We start from the raw sequence: 19,762 nt of genomic DNA, 5'->3' as shown, positions 1-19,762 counted from the left end.
TGCTCTGTGGAGGATGTAGAAATGCACCAGTTGGCATTGTGCTCTTCCAGGCTCGACGCACTATCTGCGCCCAGGTTGTCGCGGGGATGTCTTTGCCTAAGTCAGTTTCCCACTTTCCTTTGAGTGCATTTAAGGGTGGCAGGTTTTCGCAGAGCATTCTAGCGTACAGACATGTAACTGCCTTAACCCCTTCCATGCGCATGACGAGCTGAGCTCGTCATGAGTTGCGCCGCTCGCATGCTCATGACGAGCTCAGCTCGTCATGTAACGCGGCTTTTCGCAAAAAGCCGCACAGCGCAAAAATAGCAGCCGCACGCATGCGGTTAAAGGTCCCAGCCGCCATCATGGTGTACTGTCAGGCCATAGTTGTCTTAGGTTCTAGCAGCCCCTCTTTCCAGTGCGCCTGCATTGCTCTAGTGACGGCAGCATGCAGCAAGAATCCTCCCCTCGGCAAATCGAATCTGTCTTGGAGAGTTTGGTAGGGTGATAACGCCCCGTCCTCATATAAATCCCCCAGTACTTGTAACCCTGCCTCCAGCCAGAGTTGTAGCTGTGACTAATCACCGCCGTGCGGTAACGCCGTTACCATCCCAAGCGGTATTTCAGGCGCATACGGGTGAATCACTCCCGCCCTGCGTTGTGAGCGATTCCAGCAGAGTCTAAAAGTTTTCTCTTCGGTGAGAAGGTCCAGCCTTTGCTGCAAAGCTATGTACTCAAGGACGTGGCGTGGCGTTCCTCCCCCTCTCTTGTGTTCTGGTCCTCGGAATACCCTCGCTATTTCCTGCGTAAAAATCTGCAGCTGGGCTGCTAAATAGTATAACTCGAAGTCTGGGACCGCCAGTCCTCCCTCATCTTTGGGTCGCATAAGCGTCGTCTGTGTCACCCTACATCTGCCCGAGCCCCAGAGAAACGATACCACTAATGATTTCAGTAATTTTAAGGTTGCGCTAGGTATCCACATAGGAAGCGTTCTGAAATAATATAGGAGACGTGGGAGCACTACCATTTTCAAGAGGGATATGCGGCCTGTCACTGATAGCGGAAGGGTGGCCCAAAAGGCCATACTGCCCTTCAATGCCCTTATGCCGCGGCCTATATTACCCTCCAGCATGTCCGCTGTTGTGTGATAGACGTACACCCCTAAGTATTTCAAGCAGGTGGGCTCCCAGCTTATTTCCTGACTCGCATTTGGCCTGATCTCCCCCTGTCGCACTGAGAATATACACATCTTGGACCAATTCACTTTCAGGCCCGAGATTTCTCCAAATTTCGAGAGTAATCTCTCCACCCCTGTCAGTGCCCCTTCTGCATCTTCAAGGAATAGTAATAAGTTGTCTGCGTAGAGAGATATATACTGTTGTCCGTCTCTGCTGACTAGGCCTCTGTAGTGTTTCCCCATCCGGATCTCAACCGCGAGGGTTTCTATCGCCAGGGCGAAGAGCAATGGGGATAACGAACACCCTTGCCTCGTCCCTCGCTCTACCGCATACTGGGGTGATATCAGCGATCCTATTCTCACCCTGGCCACCGCCGAGGTATACAATACTTTCGTCCATTGTATATACCCCTCGCCTAATCCGAAGCGTCTCAAGACCTTATATAAGTAGTCCCACTCTAAGCTATCAAAAGCTTTCTCAATGCCTACTGATAATACCAGCGGTGTATGCGTGTCCTGGTGGTCGTCATCTAAAAGTCGGATCAACCACCTGATGTTCGCGGTTGTGTTCCGCGTTGGTATGAAACCGGCCTGGTCTTCGTGGACCAGCGCGGTCATGTGTTGCAGTAGTCGGGCTGCCAAAATGCTACTCAGGATCTTGTAGTCGGTGGTCAACATCGACAGCGGTCTGTATGAGGTCGTGTTCCCACTCTCCCTTCCCGGCTTCAGCAACGGTATCACCAGCGCTTCGTGCATTGCTCGGGGTAGGTGGCCCATCTCTTTGGCCTCTTTATAGACTTCTTGGAGCCTCGGGGCCAACAGGTCTACATATTTCCCATAAAACTCTATGGGTAATGCATCTAGCCCCGGCGTTTTATTGCGCGCCATACGTTTAATGGCACTCCGAATTTCCCCCAGTTCGATTTCTTTCCCCAGGTCTTCCGCCTGGTCTTGGTCTAGTCCTGGTAGGTCCAACTCGTCTAGGAAAGTGTCGATAGTAGGGTCTCCGATCTCTATTTTACTTTTATAGAGCCCCTCATAATAGCGCTTGAAACACTGCATAATGTCGTTTTGGGTGTAGATTGTTCCATCCTCCTCACTCTCTAAAGCCAGGATAGGGGAGTTTCTCTTTGTGGGGTTGGCCAACCAGGCTAATAGCGTACCCGCCTTGTCTCCCTCTGCATGCACCTTCATCGTGTAGGCCCTGTGGTCAAAACAGTGCAAGTGCTCCACTTCCACTGCTACCGCTTCTTTGGCTGCACTAACCCCTTCCTGTAGGTCAGGGCGGCCAGGTCTCGCCACTTCAGCCTCTCGTAATTTAGTTTCAGCTTTATTCAGATCTTCCTGGAGCACTTTCCGTACACCTGCATGTTTCCCTATACAAAGTCCCCTGACGACCACCTTAAAGGCGTCCAATTCTGTCGCCCTCGACGTGGCTGTGCCAGCGTTTACTGTGAAATAATGTGTTATCTCCTCTTCAAGCGCCGCATGGAAAAGTGGGTCGTCTAACGTTTTGGGTCGTAGCTTCCAAGTAGGGACACACGAGACCCCAACCATCCATTCCATGGTGACTAGCAGGGGGTTATGATCTTAGATAGTTCTGGAAAGATATTCAGTCCGCACAATAGTGGGTAGTACTGTCGGGGAGCACAGCACCGCATCGAGTCTAACGTGCAGCTCATGCATGCCAGAGAAATAGGAGTAATCCCGATCTCTCGGGTGTTGCGCGCGCCAAGGGTCTATCAATCCCCAACGCACTTGCCAATCCAGTCTGTGTTTGGTCAATCGGTGTATTGGGGAGTCTGCCAGAGGAGGGTGGGATCTATCTAGCGAGACATCCGCTACAAAGTTGAAGTCCCCCCCCAGCACAAGTGGACCCGCCAGATAATGCGCTAGAGCACCAGACAACTTTGTCATGAAGGTCAGCTGATCAGTGTTGGGTGCGTATACACTGCATAGGGCGATATCCCTGCCTCTGAGCCTCCCCTCAATCGCTACGTATCTACCCTCCGGGTCAATTGTCTGCTTAGTCAATTGAAAAGGAACTCCCGCCCTAATCCAAATCAGTGCTCCTCTAGCAAATGCGCAATAGGTGGTATTGTATACTTTGCCCCTCCATCTACGCTGCAGCGCTATCCCCTCGACTTTTGTTAAGTGTGTTTCTTGGAGTAGTACTATATGTACCCCCCTGCGAACCAGATAAGCATGACCCTTGTGTCGCCTCGTCATAGTGTGTAGCCCCCTCACATTCCAGGTTATACATCTCAAATTATTTAAATCAGCCATTTTCCCAAAGCATTCTAAGGGATCGAAAACATTCCTCTGCTGCTACATAGGTGGCGGTCCCTCCCCAACGTCCCCCCAACTGTCCCAATCCCCCCCCCCCAGAACAGGTCCTAGTGATTCCCACCTAGTCCCCATCCAAACCATGACTTCCGCCATTCAACTGTTAAGCCCAACAGCAGTCCCTGTGGGCGTGCCTTATGGGTTGTGAGGGGGTGCTGGTAACCAACGTGTAGCCGCCCCAATTCCTTCAACTCGCATTGGTCAACCGGGCCCTGTAGAACCAAGCCTTCCTGTTCTACCCTCTCCCCCCAATCAGCCTAGAGTCAATTAGTTCCAATGGTGGATGCCCAGGGGCCCCCATCAACTACCGGTCCATAGGTCGGCAGTTTCGCCCGGCTCATCTTCCTCCATTTCCACATGTTTCTGCCCACTCCCTACTTCCATCTCTCCTCCCTCCTCCCGTCAAACCTGCTGTGGAGGGACCATCAATGTCAAGGTGGTGCTCTATACACAGTCTCACAGTCGCTTCAGCTTTCGTCCAGCATGTCGTCTGCCGTGGCTGGCGTGACCGGCGGGAGGTGCGTGCTGTCCGCCTCAGATTGCCCTTCATCCGAACCGTCTCCGCCGATGTCTGAGTCTGCTTTCTCTGGAGAGTGGTGACTGTGCGGGCTCGATAATGCCATTACCGCCTCTAGCGCATCCCTCCGTTCCGACTCTGCCTGCTGCGATAGTGGCCCTCTCGGACTTCCCTGGCGACGTCGTTGTCTTCTCGATCTCCTCTGCTGCTGGAACTCTGTGGGGCTCCGTGCCTTGTGGTCTGTACCATCCTTTCCCGCTCTGTAGAGTTCTAACCATGCGCAGGCTTCTTCCTGTGTGGTAAAGAAGTTTGTCGAGCCATTAACAATGATACTCAGTTTAGCCGGGAATAGCAGCGAGTATTGGAGCCCCTCCACCCGCAATTCTCTTTTAATAGCCAAAAAGGAGGATTGTTTCTGTTGTATTTTGTAGGTATAGTCCGGGAAAGGGTTCACCTTATTGTTTCCCACTTGATACGGCCCATACATGCGTGCTCTCTGGAGCAGGAGGTCTCTGTCCCGGTAGTGCAGCAGCCTCGCCACCACCGGTCTCGGGGTCGCCCTTGCTGTGGAGGCCTAGCAGGCACCCTATGAGCCCTCTCCAGAGTGTAGAATGTCGACAGGCCCTCAGGCGCCACCTCCGTCTTGAGCCATTCCTCCAGATATGTCACCATATCCGTACCTTCCGTTTTTTCCGGCAGCCCTACTACGCGGATATTGTTCCAGCGGTTGCGCCCTTCTGCCTCCTTCGCCCTTTTTTCTAGCGCTCCCACTCGGTCAAGGACATCAGACACGGCAGACTTAAGGGCAGTATGCACCGGGACCACAGTCTGAAGTGTATGTTCAACCTCCGTGACTCTGTCCACCAGTTTGCCGTGGTCCGCTCGCAGTAGACCGAGCCCTGTCGCAACTTGCACTATATCTTGCTGCAGCGTCGCCTTGGTGTACACTATCACTGCCAAGATTTTGTCCAGCTGCAGTTGCAATTGTGGGTCACACGGTTGATCCTGTTCGTCTTGCTCACCATGCCCTGACAATTCCATGTCGTACTGTTGTTGGGCCCCTTCTTTCTTAGTTCTCGGTTTCCCCATATTGCGCTTCTGTGGGGGTAAGTCTTTCCACTCTGCGTGCTATTTGAGGATTATTAGCGTCTCACATCGGAGAAGGGGCCTGTCCTGCGCTGTCTTCTTGGGCAGATTGGCGGACCGCACTCCTCCAGCCAGTCCCCGCCCAGCCCCGTGTTATTGCACCCCTCGGGCTCTCTCGGTCGCACCTCCGTTACATTGCTGGCATCGGTCAATTCCCTCCACACCTTCTTAGTGGCCTTCGTGAGTGGGTCTCTGTGGGTCAGTACACTGATTCTCTGGCTGCTTCCTCAGCCCTCTGATCTGCATGAAAGAGCGCTGTGAGGTCAGGGATCGCGAAGCACTCTCACGCCCCACGGGGCAGTAGTCAGGGGGAGTCGGCCAACTGCCGCATGTCTCTATGCTGTGGTGCGTCGCCCTTCTGGGAGGGCACCGTTCAGTCGTCCCCCTCTTTGCCTTCAGTACCGCACACTAGTTTTATGAGCAGGTCCCAGCCGGCTGCACTATGGTAGGCCCAGGTCTCTTGAGGCCAGTGACTCGATCCTCCAGCCGCCCGAGCACTCAAGGCACCCAGATCGCACAGCGCCCCACTCCCCCAGGGAAGCGTTGAGGTCTCCTGGCTCAGTGGCAGTCCCCCCGCTAGCGTTTAGGAGCCATCCTTGTATCTGTGTAGAAGCGCCGCTCTCGCGCTCCACGGCCGGGGGCAGAGTCTCCAGTGCAGCAGAGAACAAAGCGTTGAAGTCGGGGAAGGAAGAGGTTGAGAAATGGCTAGTTTACCCATGGAGCGAACTGAGGAAAGTCCTGTGAGCAGGCACCAGTGTCCGACCTTTGAATTCGGTTAAATAATGCCTCCAGAGAGTAGGTTATCATGCGAGTTTTAATGGCTTAGTGGAAACTACCAGGATGTAAGACACGCGGGGCTCAGGTGTCGCCTCTGACTCTCGCCCAGCCACAGTTCGCATCACTGATGTCGCTCGTGCCAGACCTCCAATGTTTGCTGGGACCCAAGCGACACCAGGGTCCCTAGCGCCTCTCGAGCCAACAGCGTGTGTAGTCCCGTCTTCCCTCAGGTACTCAGTGCAGGAGTACGTCCAGAGTACAGGGCACCGCAGCGTTCAGGGTGCCTCATTCGCAGCGCAGGGGAGCGCTGAAGAGCGGTCTCCTGCCCGGCGTCTCATCTTCTGTCGCAGCCACTCTCTGTTGGGGCTGTCCGCCATTTACGGGCTCCGTTGTTCCGATCCGCCGCCAATCTGGGGGAGGTCCGCTCCCCGTATGCTCACCGCCGGTGGTGCAGTGCCCGCGCTCCGGCCCTCTCAGCTGTTCCGTCCGCTGCCCGCCGATTGCTGCCGCAGGTCGGGGGCATGCAGGCGCCCCGACGGTCTCCGGCTGTCGCCGCTCTCAGCGCTCCGCCATTTTGGGCCACACAGCTCCGTCCTCCCGGCCAGGCTCCCAGCCACTGCAACTCGAGTCGGCGACCTCAGATTGTCCCGAAACCGCCGTCGAGTGGTCCTAGCCCCCTCATCGCCCGTGTGTGTAGGTTTGGGGATCCAGGGTGCTCATTCAACAGGATAATTATGGGCTCGGTTGTGGAGCTCCCGAGTTAGGCGGCCATCGTCCGCTGCTCCAAGCTCCGCCCATACCGACCATCGTGACAGTGTTGGGCGAGTTTGGGGTAGTGTTGGGACTAGTTATCAATACCCAGAAACCACTTATGTTCTCCCTGGTGAGGCTAGCTGGGATACACATTACGGAACTTCCCACCTCAATATTTGCATGGGAGTGTGACCATTTCCACTACTTAGGTATTCAAGTTGCCCATACCGCCAAAGCCCAATACACCTTGAATATGGGAACATTGCTCACAAGCCTAGAGGCATCAATACTCTTCTGGAATCGCCTCCCACTATCCGTCATGGGACAAGTTTCCCTGGTGAGAATGGTTCTATTCCTGTGCTGCCTATATGTGCTGCAAAATTCCTTCTGTGGAATCCTCAATGTCACATTTAGTACTCTGTACAGCCTTCTAGTATCCCTTGTGTGGGACAGGAAACGCAGCAGATTTAAATTGGAGCTGCTAAAGCTGGACATGAATCAGGCAGGCCTAGGCCTTCCAGACCTCTGTCTTTATTATTTCGCCGGACTCCTGCAGTACACAGTACAATGGTGCGAAGAAGGACCAAACACAGAAAAGAAATTATTGGTTGACTGGAGCACGGGGCAGATCTGCCGCAATACGTTATGATGGGCTCGAAGACCACCGGGACTGGCCATTTGTGGTCAGTCAGGTTGCCTGGGCGTGGGAGTGCACAGTCACTCTTGTACTACGAAGAGCCCCCTACTCCAGAACACTGCCCTTAAAATGGCTTCTCGACTTTCATCAAATAGAGAGAGGGTGATGGATCTGTCTGGGTGGTTCGACGGCGGCTGCGTAGCGGGTGACCTCTACTTAAATGGATAATTCATATCCTTTAAAGAAACAAAAGAATGTTACCAAGTCACTGAGGGTCACTTTCTGCAGTATGCCATAGTAATGTGCAGGTACAGGAAGTGTCCAGAATGCCAAACTCACTCAATGTAATTACCTACACCGCACCTAGCTTACTCCCCTCCGACTATCGCATTTCAAACAGACGCCACACCGACCTGCCCCCAAATGCTGAGCGGAACTGGCCCATTTTGCACATATGACCTGGGACTGCCCCCCCTCCGCCCGTATTGGATGGAGAGCCTGGAAATGTTGCAAATGCGGCCCCAGGGGAAAGCAGGTCGACAGACCAGTCTTTTCCCTGGGGTGTTCGCGCGATAGGACGGGCGAGCAGGAAATTTGGTTAGGGGGTGGGATTAGGTGGTTGGGGGGTAGGAGGCTACTTAAGTGGACAGGAGGGGAAGGACTTCCTCTTCCTGTCCCCAGTGCCTCAGGGTATTAGGATTAGTTTGTAGTGTCCGGGGAGATTAGCGTTTATTTGAGCAAAGTGTAGGCTTAGTGGGTAGGAACGTGTCGCCACTGGTGCCCCGGTGTGCGATAGGGACGAGTGTTACGGCGAGGAGCGACGTTGGACCGGTGGACGGAGCACTCCGGTCATAACATGAGCACGCCCGATGCAGAGTCGGTGCGGGCGGCATTGCTGGTGCTCGGCCGGGCTGGGAGGGCCGACCTCCTCCAGCCCGGCGTTTTGGACCAGGCGTGGGTCGGGATGACCCGCACGCCTAGGTCCGCTTCAGCGGGAGTTGCCGCGGCCGTCACCGCGTGTATGGACGAGCCCCTGGGGGCTCGTGGAGGTACATCGGGGCGGGGGAGGGGAAAACGCCAACAAGAAGCGCCGCTGAGCCTCCCTGCAGGTGGAGCAGGGGTTGGTGAGGTTCTGGGGGGGGGGGGGCAGGAGGCCGCGAGGAGGGGGGGGCCATACAACCCCTTGGTATGGATCCCGGGCAGGGCCTGGTTGCTTCAGCCATGGTGGCTGGTGGGTCAGGTAGCGAGGGGCCTCTGGTGGACTATGGAGAGAGCAGTGAGGGTGAAGGCAGTGGGGGGGAAGACCTGGGTGATTGGGAGGTGGCAGCTGGGAATGAGTTTGCCCTCACGCTGTCCGGGGGGTGGAGGGGGGGGGAGTAGGGGGTCCCCACGAGTGAGCAACCGATGGATCTTTCTGGAGGTAGGAAAGGTGTGGTCAGGGCACAGGGATCAAAGGGCAAGGGCCCTCTGAAGGCACAGCTACAAGCGGGCACAGGGCACGGGGCGGGGAGCCTCCCGGCACCCCCGCCTGTGAAGGGCTTACGGGGGGACCTGGAGGGCAGGAGTTCATGGTATGCCAGGTGGGAGCACATGTCGGAAGAAGAGAGGATTCGCGACCAGCGTCGCATTATTAAAGAGTCGGAAGGGGAGTGGCTGCGCTTATGTGCGGCCAGGGAGGCGAAGGCGCGTGGGGTGCCCAGGGGCAAAGGGGCTCCGGCACCTGCGCGTGGCAGGGGTACAGTTGGTGGCCGGAGTTTTGGCCCCCCTGGGGCCCAAGGGTAGAGGGGTCAGGGACTGCCTTGGCGGCGCAGAGACCTGGTGGCACTGGGGCCTCCCCGGGCGCATACAGCTCGGGGGGTGGGTGCAAGCCAGCAGGGACAGCTGGCAGAGGTCGGGGTGGGCCGGTGGGGTGTAAAACGGCCTCCAAACGCCGGGACGAAGCAGCAGGGGGGTCCGCGGTGGCCTGCCCTCCACTGAGGAAGCGGACACCAGCGATATTGGAGTGTGAGTTTGTGCCTGGAGTGAAAGGGAAAAGTGCCAAGAGGGTGGTGACTGAGGTGCGTGATTTGGTGGCGCCTGAGGTGGAAGATGAGATGTTGGATTATGAGGAGGATGAGTTGGAAGAGGGTGAGGTGCATGAGGTTGAGAGTTGGGGAAAGGGAAGAGCAGCCACGAGCAAGGTTGGTGTTTTCCAGGAGACACGGGATGGCGCCGGTCGGGCCATCAGAGGAAATGTGAAGCCGGCGGAGACACGGCGGACAGAACAGGACGTCCCTGCAAATTTATCAGGTGAGGGCGCCTGGTGGGACGCTTGGGGGGATGGGCCTAAAGGAGGGAGAAAGAGGGCCTGTCGGTCGGTGGGTGTGGGGGATGGGTCTGTGCGGGAGACGGGGTCCTCAAGTGGAGCGGGGCCCGTCCTGCTGGATGGTAAGAAGCCGGTGGTGACTGTGAGCGCGCAGACGGACAAGGCTGAGGGCCAAGGGGGTAAAGAGGATGGTGTGGACAAACTGCGTAAGAAATTACCGTATATGGGATTGGCGATGCCTCTCGGGTCGCACTTGTCTGAGAAAACGAGGGCAAAGATTTGGCGGCATGAGTACGTTGATGTGTTTAAACTCCTGCACAGGGAGATTCAGGCGAAGGAGGGGTTGAAGGAGGAGGAGTGGGAGTTGACTAGGCGGCCGAGAGTGCCAGTGACGATGGAGAATTGGACGTCGGTCTTTTGGATATATGCGAGTATCTATTGCGAGAAGCATGCGGATCGGGCGATTGCGCTATTTAAGTATATGGATGTGATCAGGAAGGCGCAGTTGCACTTCGGGGGTTTTGCATGGTTGAGCTACGACGAGGAGTTCAGGGCCAGGATTAGTGCTAACCCGGACAAGCCGTGGGGGGACGTTGACCAGGAGCTCTGGATTCAATGGATGTCGTCGACGCAGGCGGCGGCTTCTACACATACGGCCAGTGGTCTCCCGGTCACCTATCGGTCTTTTCAGTCGCGTCCCGCCCAGTCTGGGGCCGGTTGTCAGGGTGCTTCCGGAGGGGCGAGAGCTCAGGCGGTGTGGACAGGTGCAGCCGGACAGCAGTACAAGCCGGGATCCACTGGGGCCTGCTGGGGTTTCAATAAAGATTTCTGCAACCGACCTTCCTGTAAATTTAAACATGAGTGTTCCAAATGTGGGGGTCGTCACGCAGTCACACAATGCCTCACGCTGGCTACGCCCTCTGAGCAGTGGAAGATTGCCAGAGGCAGGGGACAGGCTGGGCCGAAGGGCCCATACTCCGGTTAAGGTTGAGGCCATGGGTCCATGGCTCTCTCGGTACCCCGATAGAGAGGCTGCGTTGAGATTGTACTGGGGGTGCGTGGAAGGTTTTCGGATTGGCTATCAGGGGCTGAAGGTGAGACGTTGGGCTGAGAACTTGCGATCCGCCAAGGAGTTGCCGGAGGTGGTTGCACGCAAATTGGGGAAGGAGGTTTTGAAAGGCAGGATTGCGGGTCTGTTTGAGGAGTGGCCGATGTCAGATCTCATTGTCTCTCCTTTGGGGGTGGTGCCCAAGAAGGAGCCGGGGGAGTTCAGATTGATTCATCATCTGTCTTGGCTGGAAGGAGTCTCGGTGAATGATTTTATCACGGAGGAGGACTCAAGGGTCTTGTATGCGTCGGTGGATGATGCCATCGGTTTGGTGCGGGCTTGCGGGAGGGGGGCGGTGTTGGCCAAGTGTGACATCAAGTCGGCCTTTCGCCTCCTCCCTATTCATCCGGCGGATTTTTCCTTGTTGGGCATGCAGTTTGGTGGGGCCATTTTTGTTGACATGGTGTTGCCAATGGGCTGTGCGATTTCCTGTGCGCTCTTCGAGACCTTCAGTTCCTTTTTGCAGTGGGCCTTTGTGGACCGCAGTGGGCACCGGCTGGTGTCTCACTATTTGGATGATTTTCTGTTTGTTGGGATGGGTCGGACGGGAGAATGTGGTGCGGCTTTGGGCCAGTTTCAGCTGTTGGCGCAGGAGTTTGGGGTGCCGTTGGCACCGGAAAAGATGGAAGGGCCTAGTTGCTGTCTGACCTTTTTGGGGATCGAATTGGATTCGGTGGCCTGGCTGGTGCGCTTACCGATGCAGAAGGTGGCAGAGTTGCAGGAGGTTTTGAGACATGTGCTTGTTGCCTGCAAGATTGAGTTGAGGTCAGTGCAGCGCTTGCTGGGTCTTTTGAACTTTGCCTGCAGGGTGGTGAGGGCTGGGAGGACGTTTTGTAGGCGCCTCGGCATGGCCATGTCGGGGGCGGTTCTCCGTCACCACAGGATCAGGGTCACGCTGGGAGTGCGGTCTGACTTGCGGGTCTGGCTGGTGTTTCTGGAAGAATTCAATGGTGTCTCCTTGGATTTTGCGCGGGACAGAATGGTGTGGTAGGTTCAACTCTACTCCGATGCGGCGGGAGCGGCAGGTTTCGGGGTTTTCTGGGACGGCAGATGGTGCGCGGAACAGTGGCCGGCCCATTGGCTACGCCAAGGACGGAGCATCGCGTTTCTGGAATTCTTTCCTCTGTTGGTGGCGCTTTTGTGTGGGGCCCGGAGTTCCGGAACAGGTCGGTTTTGTTCCATGTTGACAATATGACAGTGGTGGACCTGGTGAACAATCTGAAAGCAAAGGATCTGCGAGTGCTGCGCTTGCTGCGAAGTTTCATGCTGCTGTGTCTGCGTTTTAATGTGCTTTTCCGCGCGCAACATGTGCCTGGCGCGAGTAATGAAATTGCGGATGCGTTATCTCATTCGCAGTGGCAGCGCTTCAGGAAGCTGGCGCCTGGAGCAGAGGCTTGCAAGACCAAGGTGCCGGAGGATATCTGGGCGTGGGGGGAGTGAGAGTGGTGGGTTTGGTGGAGAAGTCCATAGCTGAGTCCACAAGGAGGGCGTACAGGTTGGCTTGGTCTGAGTTTGGAGCCTTTTTATGCTGGAAGAAAGGTGCTTGGCGGATGCCCAGGGACGAATGTGAACAAGGGGTGAGCGATTTGTGCTGGACTGCATGGACAGAGGATTGTCTCAGACGACGATTGGGGGCAAGTTGGCAGGCGTTTCATTTTACAGCATGGTATATTTGGGTTTTGATCCGGCTAGGACGGATCTGCTGAGTCGTATGTTGAAAGGTTGGGGAAAGGTGAGGGCGGAGGTGAGAGGGGGCGAGCTGCCTCGCGAGGCGATTACTTTTGAACTGTTGGAAAGAGTGTTGGGGGAGTTGCCTTGCTGCTGTTATGACGATGATGAGGTGGCCTTGTTTCGTTTATGCATGGTGTGGATGTTTTTTGGAGCGTTTCGGGTGTCAGAATTGCTGGGGGCTCGTGGGGCGCCGGGGCGGGTGTTTGCGGATGTGCGGTTGGATGGGGCCCAACTGGGTATATGGTTGGGTCATTCCAAGATGGACCAGGTTGGTCGTGGAAAATGGGTATGGTTAAAGGAGAGTGGATGTGCGGAGGTGTGCCCGGTACGTGAGTGGAAAGGGTTCTGTGGACGAATGCGGAGGTCGGCTGGTGAGATTTTTGTGCGTGCTTCCCTGAGGCATTTGATGTCCTTTCAGCTGCTGGCGGTGTTACGGTTGGCTTTACGGAGGCTTGGCAGGGATCCGGCGCGTTTTGGCATGCACTCGTTTCGAATTGGGGCAGCCATGGCAGCGGCGGGGTTAGGTTGGTCATGGGAGGAGATTCGGCGGATTGGTCGTTGGCGGTCTCGCTGCTGTTAACGCTACGTGCGCAAGTAAAAAGGGGGCGCGGGCTACCCTTGGAGGCTGCGGTTGTTGTTGCACTCTTGTTTTGCCGTGGCACTAATCTCTTTCCTTCGTAGGTTGTGTTCGGGGGCCGGGGGACAAGATGGTCACCTGGATTGTGGGACACTCTTTTGTGCACTGGGCCTCAAAGTATGCAGACAGGCAGGTGTACAGTCGTAGCCTGGGCCTGAGGAGCAGTCATCATGAGGTCCAATGGTGGGGTAAGAGCGGAATGCGTTGGGGCGAATTGTTGCCATGGCTCACGAAGAAAGTGTTGCAGCTGGGCTGCCCGGACATGCTTTTAATCCATCTGGGGGCAAATGACTTGGTGAAACAATCGGGGGTGTCCTTGTTACACCTGATGCAGCGGGACTTGGAGGCAATGAGGAGCAATCTGGCTGGCGCCTGTATTGTTTGGACTGAGTTCATACCACGACGGATCTGGAGGGGGCTCTTAAGCCCGCGGCCATTGAGAGGGCCTGCAGGAAGTTGAACAGGGCAATGAGACTTTTTTGTGCTGATCATGGAGTTAAAGTGCTGGCTCACAGCGGGCTCAGGCTGGAGGAGCCCCTTCTCTTTCGAGATGATGGCGTGCACCTTTCGCACATGGGGAATGCGTACTATCTTATGAAGCTGCGGGATCTGATTAGTTTTTTGTGGAACGAATCAATATGGTGTAGGCGTGATTGAGTGCGAAAGGTGCACGACTGGTGGGGCAGGTAACCGCCCTCCGGGGGTTCCCTGGGTGGCGGGACCTGGGAGGGGTGGGGAGTCCATGACGGGCAGAATCACCCTTCCGGGGAGGGGGTTACAGGTGAAGGATGGGGGTGTGGTAGACGGGAGTGCGATGGATGGAGATGATGGAGGAGTTTGGAAGTGAAAGGTGGGAGTGAATGGTATACGTGAAGAGTTCGTGGTGTGAATTGGGAGTGGCTATTGGAGTACGTGAGTGGATGATGGTTGAGAGCCAGGATGTTTGGGGGGATTGTTAATTGTTAGTGATGTTATGTTGATTTTGGCTGTCATGCCTGTCCTAATAAATGGCCTTTTACGCTAACTGATGCGTGGAGTGGCTATTGCGCGAAGCGGCCCCCGGGGAAAGCAGGTCGACAGACCAGTCTTTTCCTCGGGGTGTTTGCGCGATAGGTCGGGCGGGCAGGAAGTTAGGTTAGGGGGTGGGATTAGGGGGTTGGGGGGTAGGAGGCTACTTAAGGGGACAGGCGGGGAAGGACTTCCTCTTCCTGTCCCCAGTGCCTAGGGTATTAGGATTAGTTTGTCCGCCCACCCACCCGACAAGGTTTTCAGGAGTGGGGGTATTGGGCGTTCTTGGTTGACAAGTTGTAAGGCATGCCAGTTTAGGACAGGATGGCACAGGGGGTGTTTGCGGGACCTGGGAGGGGTGGGGAGTCCATGACTGGCAGCATCACCCTTCCGGGGAGGGGGTTACAGGTGCAGGATGGGGGTGTGGTAGACGGGAGTGCGATGGATGGAGATGATGGAGGAGTTTGGAAGTGAAAGGTGGAAGTGAATGGTATACGTGAAGAGGTCGTGGTGTGAATTGGGAGTGGCTATTGGAGTACGTGAGTGGATGATGGTTGAGAGGCAGGATGTTTGGGTTAATTGTTAATGATGTTATGTTGATTTTGGCTGTCATGCCTGTCCTAATAAATGAGATGTCGATTAAATATTCCCTCTTAGGCATGTTACCGGCCCCCATGTAGTACAAATTTACCACGCTATGGTTAGTGTTCCAGGGGTGCCGAATTGCTATACACTAGACGCAGGCTCTGACTCCTCGCCCGACTAAGTGGAAGGCAGATATGTGTGAGTGGGGGATTGCAGAGGAACGCCGTCAGAGACGGGCGACGGATCAACCAAGTGGGAACACATCAGGCTTCCCCAGGGGGTGATCCCCCACACAGCGGGGACCGCCACCGGAAAGTCCCCCGGCGACAAATAGCGACCATGGCTAATGGTTGAATAGACGGATCGGCAGAGTGGGGGTCGGAAACCTTGAAGCAGAGCCATATACCCCATTCATATTTTCCTAGAGTGGGACCTCGGTGGGGCACAACAGCGGTGGCCATAAAACACATGCCTGCTTATATGTTGGCTGAATTGGTGTTCTGCAGCCTGGCACCGAGTCTTCAATGTGGACCCTCACAGCATTGTCCCCTCCCCCCGCCCAGAACTACCGGGGCCACACCTCTAGGAGGGGGCTGGGAGGGACATCTGCTAACATATATATAGGCCTCTCTTAATGTTGTATAAAATAAGAAAAAAAGAGAAAAAGATCATGCTGAATTGTGCCACTGCTGCCAAGAGCTGCCGAAAGTTCTGTCTTGTACTGCGTACATAAACAAATATGCCATAAAAGCACGAGTTAATGCATTACAGCCGAAATACAGCAATGTTCAGTGGTTAAGCGCCCACGGACAAATACCTGTTTGTTTAAGGGTGCGATTATCATTCTTAACATGTATGTTGTATTGTATTTATATGTGTCCTATTGACCATACACGATAACCATGTGCCACTTATGTACAGACATTAAGCCGAATTGATATGTATCATGAGGTCGCTGCCCGCACCAGGCAGACACACTGGATATATGCTTAATATATGTATATGCGTAAATGTCCTTTATAACAAATACTAATGAAAAAATGGTTAAAAAAACAAACTAATAAGTAATATTGCTATATGCCCTCCATTTGGAAAACAATAAATGTTTCATAGAATGAATGTTGCCAGCTTAAACTCAAAATATTATGTCTATGATGAAACATTAGTTTCGATGTAAGAAATAAGATATCTGACTACACACTGATTCTTGTAAGAGCTTGTATACAAATTAGTGTGAGGTAACTTTTATAGCTGAGCAATCATTTAAATACAATGGCTCAAACATAGGGGTTGATCTCATAGGTGATGAAGTTATGTGCTGAACGAGGTCCAGAGAGGTTGTTTGAGGTTATAACTAAAAATTATATTTTCAGGTTGCCTGCATCTTCTTTACAGTGCCAGCAAGAATCAGACTTAAACAGTCCCAGTCCAGCCAGTCTGACAGGCGTTCAATCAATCAATCAGGTTACTTGTAAAGTGGGACTACTCAATTCTAAGGGTCTCAAGGTGCTGGAGGGGAGGGGGACAGCTGGTCCACTGGAGGCCTTCAGTATGCTGGATGTCACAGGAATAGTTTGCATTGCGAGAGAGATGGCCAAATCTTATTTGCACAAGGATTGGCACAACTGTCCATGACATATTTGCTATAATATGTTTGTTTATTGTCAGAAGTACGCTTAGGCTGATTTTGCGGAGTACGGTCCGGCCCAGGCCCTTCGCACCACACTCTGTCCTCCTCGGGGTCCCGGTCCCAACCGGGAACCCCGTACTTCCTCTGGCTGGACAGCCACTCGAGGATCCCACCCCCGGTGGCTCCCCCGGCTCCCATCCCGGCCAGCACCCTTGCATGCTGCTGAGGGAGCTGGCACTTCTCTTCCGGTCTGCCCGCGGCGGGCAGACCCGGAGGCTCTCCTCGGCCCGCCTTCCACTGGCCACGGGGGAGGGAGGCGGCACTCCCCCTGCTTCGCGGGACACACTGTGGCCCGGAGTTGGGATCCCGGGCCGCTTCCCGTGGAGGTCTTCACAGGGAGCGCAGCGGCGCTCTCCGACTTCGGCATCAGTCTTCGGGGCCCGGAGTTGGGCTCCCGGCTCCAGGAGCATTCTTCACGGGGAGGGCAATGGCACTCCCTGCCTTATCTTTGGCCCAGCGGGCCCATGGGGGAGTGCAACGCCACTCCCACCCTCCTTTGCCTTCACATCGGGATCCGAGGATGGGGTCCCGGGCCCCTCGCTATCTTCACGGGGAGTGCAATGGTGCTCCCCTGCTGTGCTTCTCCACATCGGGCCCAGAGTTAGGGTCCCGGGTCCCTCTAGGCTTCCTTGTGGGGGCGCGATGGTGCACCCCGCCCCCCCATATTGCCGGGGGCCAGAGTGGGCTGCTGGCTCTCCACCTGGCCGCCTTCACAGGGAGTGCGACAATGCTCCCTGGCTTTTCTTCCTGTTGGGGGTAGCCCCTGGGACATGACCCACACCATGGGCACATTTGAGACTGGCGGCGGAGCCCCACACGCTTCGTCCTCGGGCTCTCCTGGCACTGTTCAGGATCCTCGGACAGTCAGGGGGTTCCTCCTTCCAACTGCCCATTGCGCCAGGTTCCAGCACCCTCTGCCTCAGAAGACCACACCCCAGTGCAAACACTTTTTAAAGTTTGGGAAGGGGGCTAGCAGGAAGTCTCTGTTTGTCCTATCAAGCAGCAACACATCACTTCACTGCCCCTGCTCCCTTCTTCCTGCCCAGGCCTCTGGGTTGGTTTAAGATGGCGTCGTCCAGGGTTCTCCTGCCACATGGTCTCTGAAAGCCCCTTCCCCCGCCTGCCTTCTTCCTTGTGCATCCTGGTGCCTGGCAGCCGGTGACAGTTGCTGATGGATGAGCCTGTAGCTCCACCCATCTTCTCTTTGGAGAGGATGCCTTTGCTCTTGGAAGGAAGGTGATTAATCCAGCCTGCTGGGGTCAGCCCCCAGCCAGGCCCTGGTTATGGCTTACTCAGAGAAATATAACATTTCTGGATGACCCAAAAGCAGTACAAATATGACTTTGGACTCTGCAGAATACTATTTCTCACACAAGTTACAGTGGACTTTAGTGCGTGTCTGGAATTGGTAGGCCTTAGGAGAGTGAAACTAGCACATGGGCTCCCCATCCCCATAGGAGAATAATGAAGTGAAAACAGTAAAACACACTGTCTTTCCCTGGCATGTTTCTTCCCTGTTTATAAAGTCTATTCCATGTCACCACCCAATTCTGCATAAGTCTGGCCACTCCATTCTCTTTGTTTCTGCTCCTGGGCTGCACACGCCAGGAATCTCCCCTGCGCAGCCTGCACACGTGTGCACACGCATGTACACAAGTGTCTGCATGTAACCAGCCCGATGCCCCTTATTCCATCTGCTTTGCAGCAGCCTAGTCAAGCTAGGGGAACACCAGTAAAATCCACATGCAGTCTGTTTCATCATGAGTTCACTGTGGGTAAGTCCCAACTTATGAGGCTCTCCCACAGTAAAAACTCAACAAATAGGTGCTCAAAAAGAGAAAAAATCTGAGCGGCCCAGAGTGTCAGAACCACCTTCTATCATCTACATTTAAAATATATATATATAAATATATTCTATTTAATGTTCAATTTGAGTGATGAAGAGCTTTCAGAGGAACAAGTCCTTCAGGAACTATCAATAGAAACTGACAAACATCTTTCAAGTAGCCTAAAAAAGAAGTCAAAGTATTGCCCATCTCTATCACCGGGAAATAAATCTATTCGCGGAAGCAGTAATAGGGGAATTGGACAACATGTAAAAAATAAAACACCAACCAAAAGAGAAAACGTAACATGCAAAGATAGGAAAGCATTGAAATCCTTAATGGAGAACCAAGACATAATAATCAAACAAGCGGACAAGGGTGGTAATATCATCCTCCTGGACAAAAAAGATTACAAAAAAGAGGCATACAGGCAATTGCATGATGTCACTAAATACAGCAAACTTCAGAGAAATCCTATCAATGAAATGACAGCAAATCTAAATTAAAAATTAAAAAACTGGCATAAAACAAATCTAATTGATGACAATGAATTGCAATTTTTTACGAAGGACTTTCCAACAATTCCTACAATTTATTTTCTGCCGAAAATTCATAAGTCACTCAATGTTATTCCCTGTATGGAAAAATATCAAAATAAGTCATCATTATCTGGCACCCATTGCACAAAGTTTGAGCTTGTATATTCGAGACACTGGAGATTTCCTAAGAATATTAACAGAGATTAGTTAGAATAAGAGCTATATACTAGCCACCATAGATGTAGTTTCTCTATATACATTGATTCAGCATGAAATTGGATAAAAAGCAATCAAATACATTCTACAACAAAGATGCATAGCAGAGATGGAACACACACAAGTGCTATTATCTATGATAGAAATATGTCTGACCAACAACATTTTTCTCTTTAATTATGGACTATTCAGCACAGAATGCTGGACTGTTTGGCGTAGTTGTCACCCAACTATTCCAAACACCACCATGGAGTGGTGGGAGAAAACAATAGCCTGGGATACGGAAAATCATATGGAACTGGAGAAAATAGTTCTATGGGTCCGATACATTGATGACCTCTTTATAATTTGGAATGGAACTGAAAATACATTCAAAAAAGTATTTTCATAAACTAAATCAGAACAATGTAGGTCTAGCATTTACAAGTACAGTCAGCAAAAAAGAAATTGCTTTCTTGGATACTTAGATATACATTGAAGAAGACCAGATACATTCAACACTTTTTCGAAAAGAAACAGCAATAAATAGCATCCTGCATGGAACACGTTTCCATCCCAGATCGCTATTGGAGAGCATTCCATATGGAGAATCTGTTATGATGAAGTGAAACTGCTGTAAAGAACTGGACGCAGAAGGAAAAAATGTTGAAACAACAGCAAGGCTGAAACTGAGAGGCTACAGAGACACAACATTAAGGAGAGGCAGAAGAAAGATCCGCAACTAATCCCGAACAGAAACCTTAATCACCAGAAAGAAAAGGCAATCAGAGACAATACAACATCAA

At 53.5% G+C, this 19,762-nt stretch overlaps 1 protein-coding gene and 1 pseudogene across 1 annotated transcript in view; one reads left to right on the top strand and one right to left on the bottom strand.

Moving 5' to 3' along the window:
- Window positions 1-19,762, bottom strand: part of LOC144770383 (uncharacterized) — a 720,823-nt gene that overhangs the window by 533,894 nt on the left and 167,167 nt on the right. The window lies entirely within an intron of this gene.
- On the top strand, window positions 9,426-13,770 carry LOC144767362 (uncharacterized; annotated as a pseudogene).

The sequence above is a fragment of the Lissotriton helveticus genome, chromosome 7 (assembly GCF_964261635.1).
Source record: "Lissotriton helveticus chromosome 7, aLisHel1.1, whole genome shotgun sequence".
Classification (NCBI taxonomy): Eukaryota; Metazoa; Chordata; class Amphibia; order Caudata; family Salamandridae; genus Lissotriton; species Lissotriton helveticus.
The sequence above is the reverse complement of the archived record's forward strand: the minus strand, read 5'-3'. Positions and strand labels throughout refer to the sequence as shown.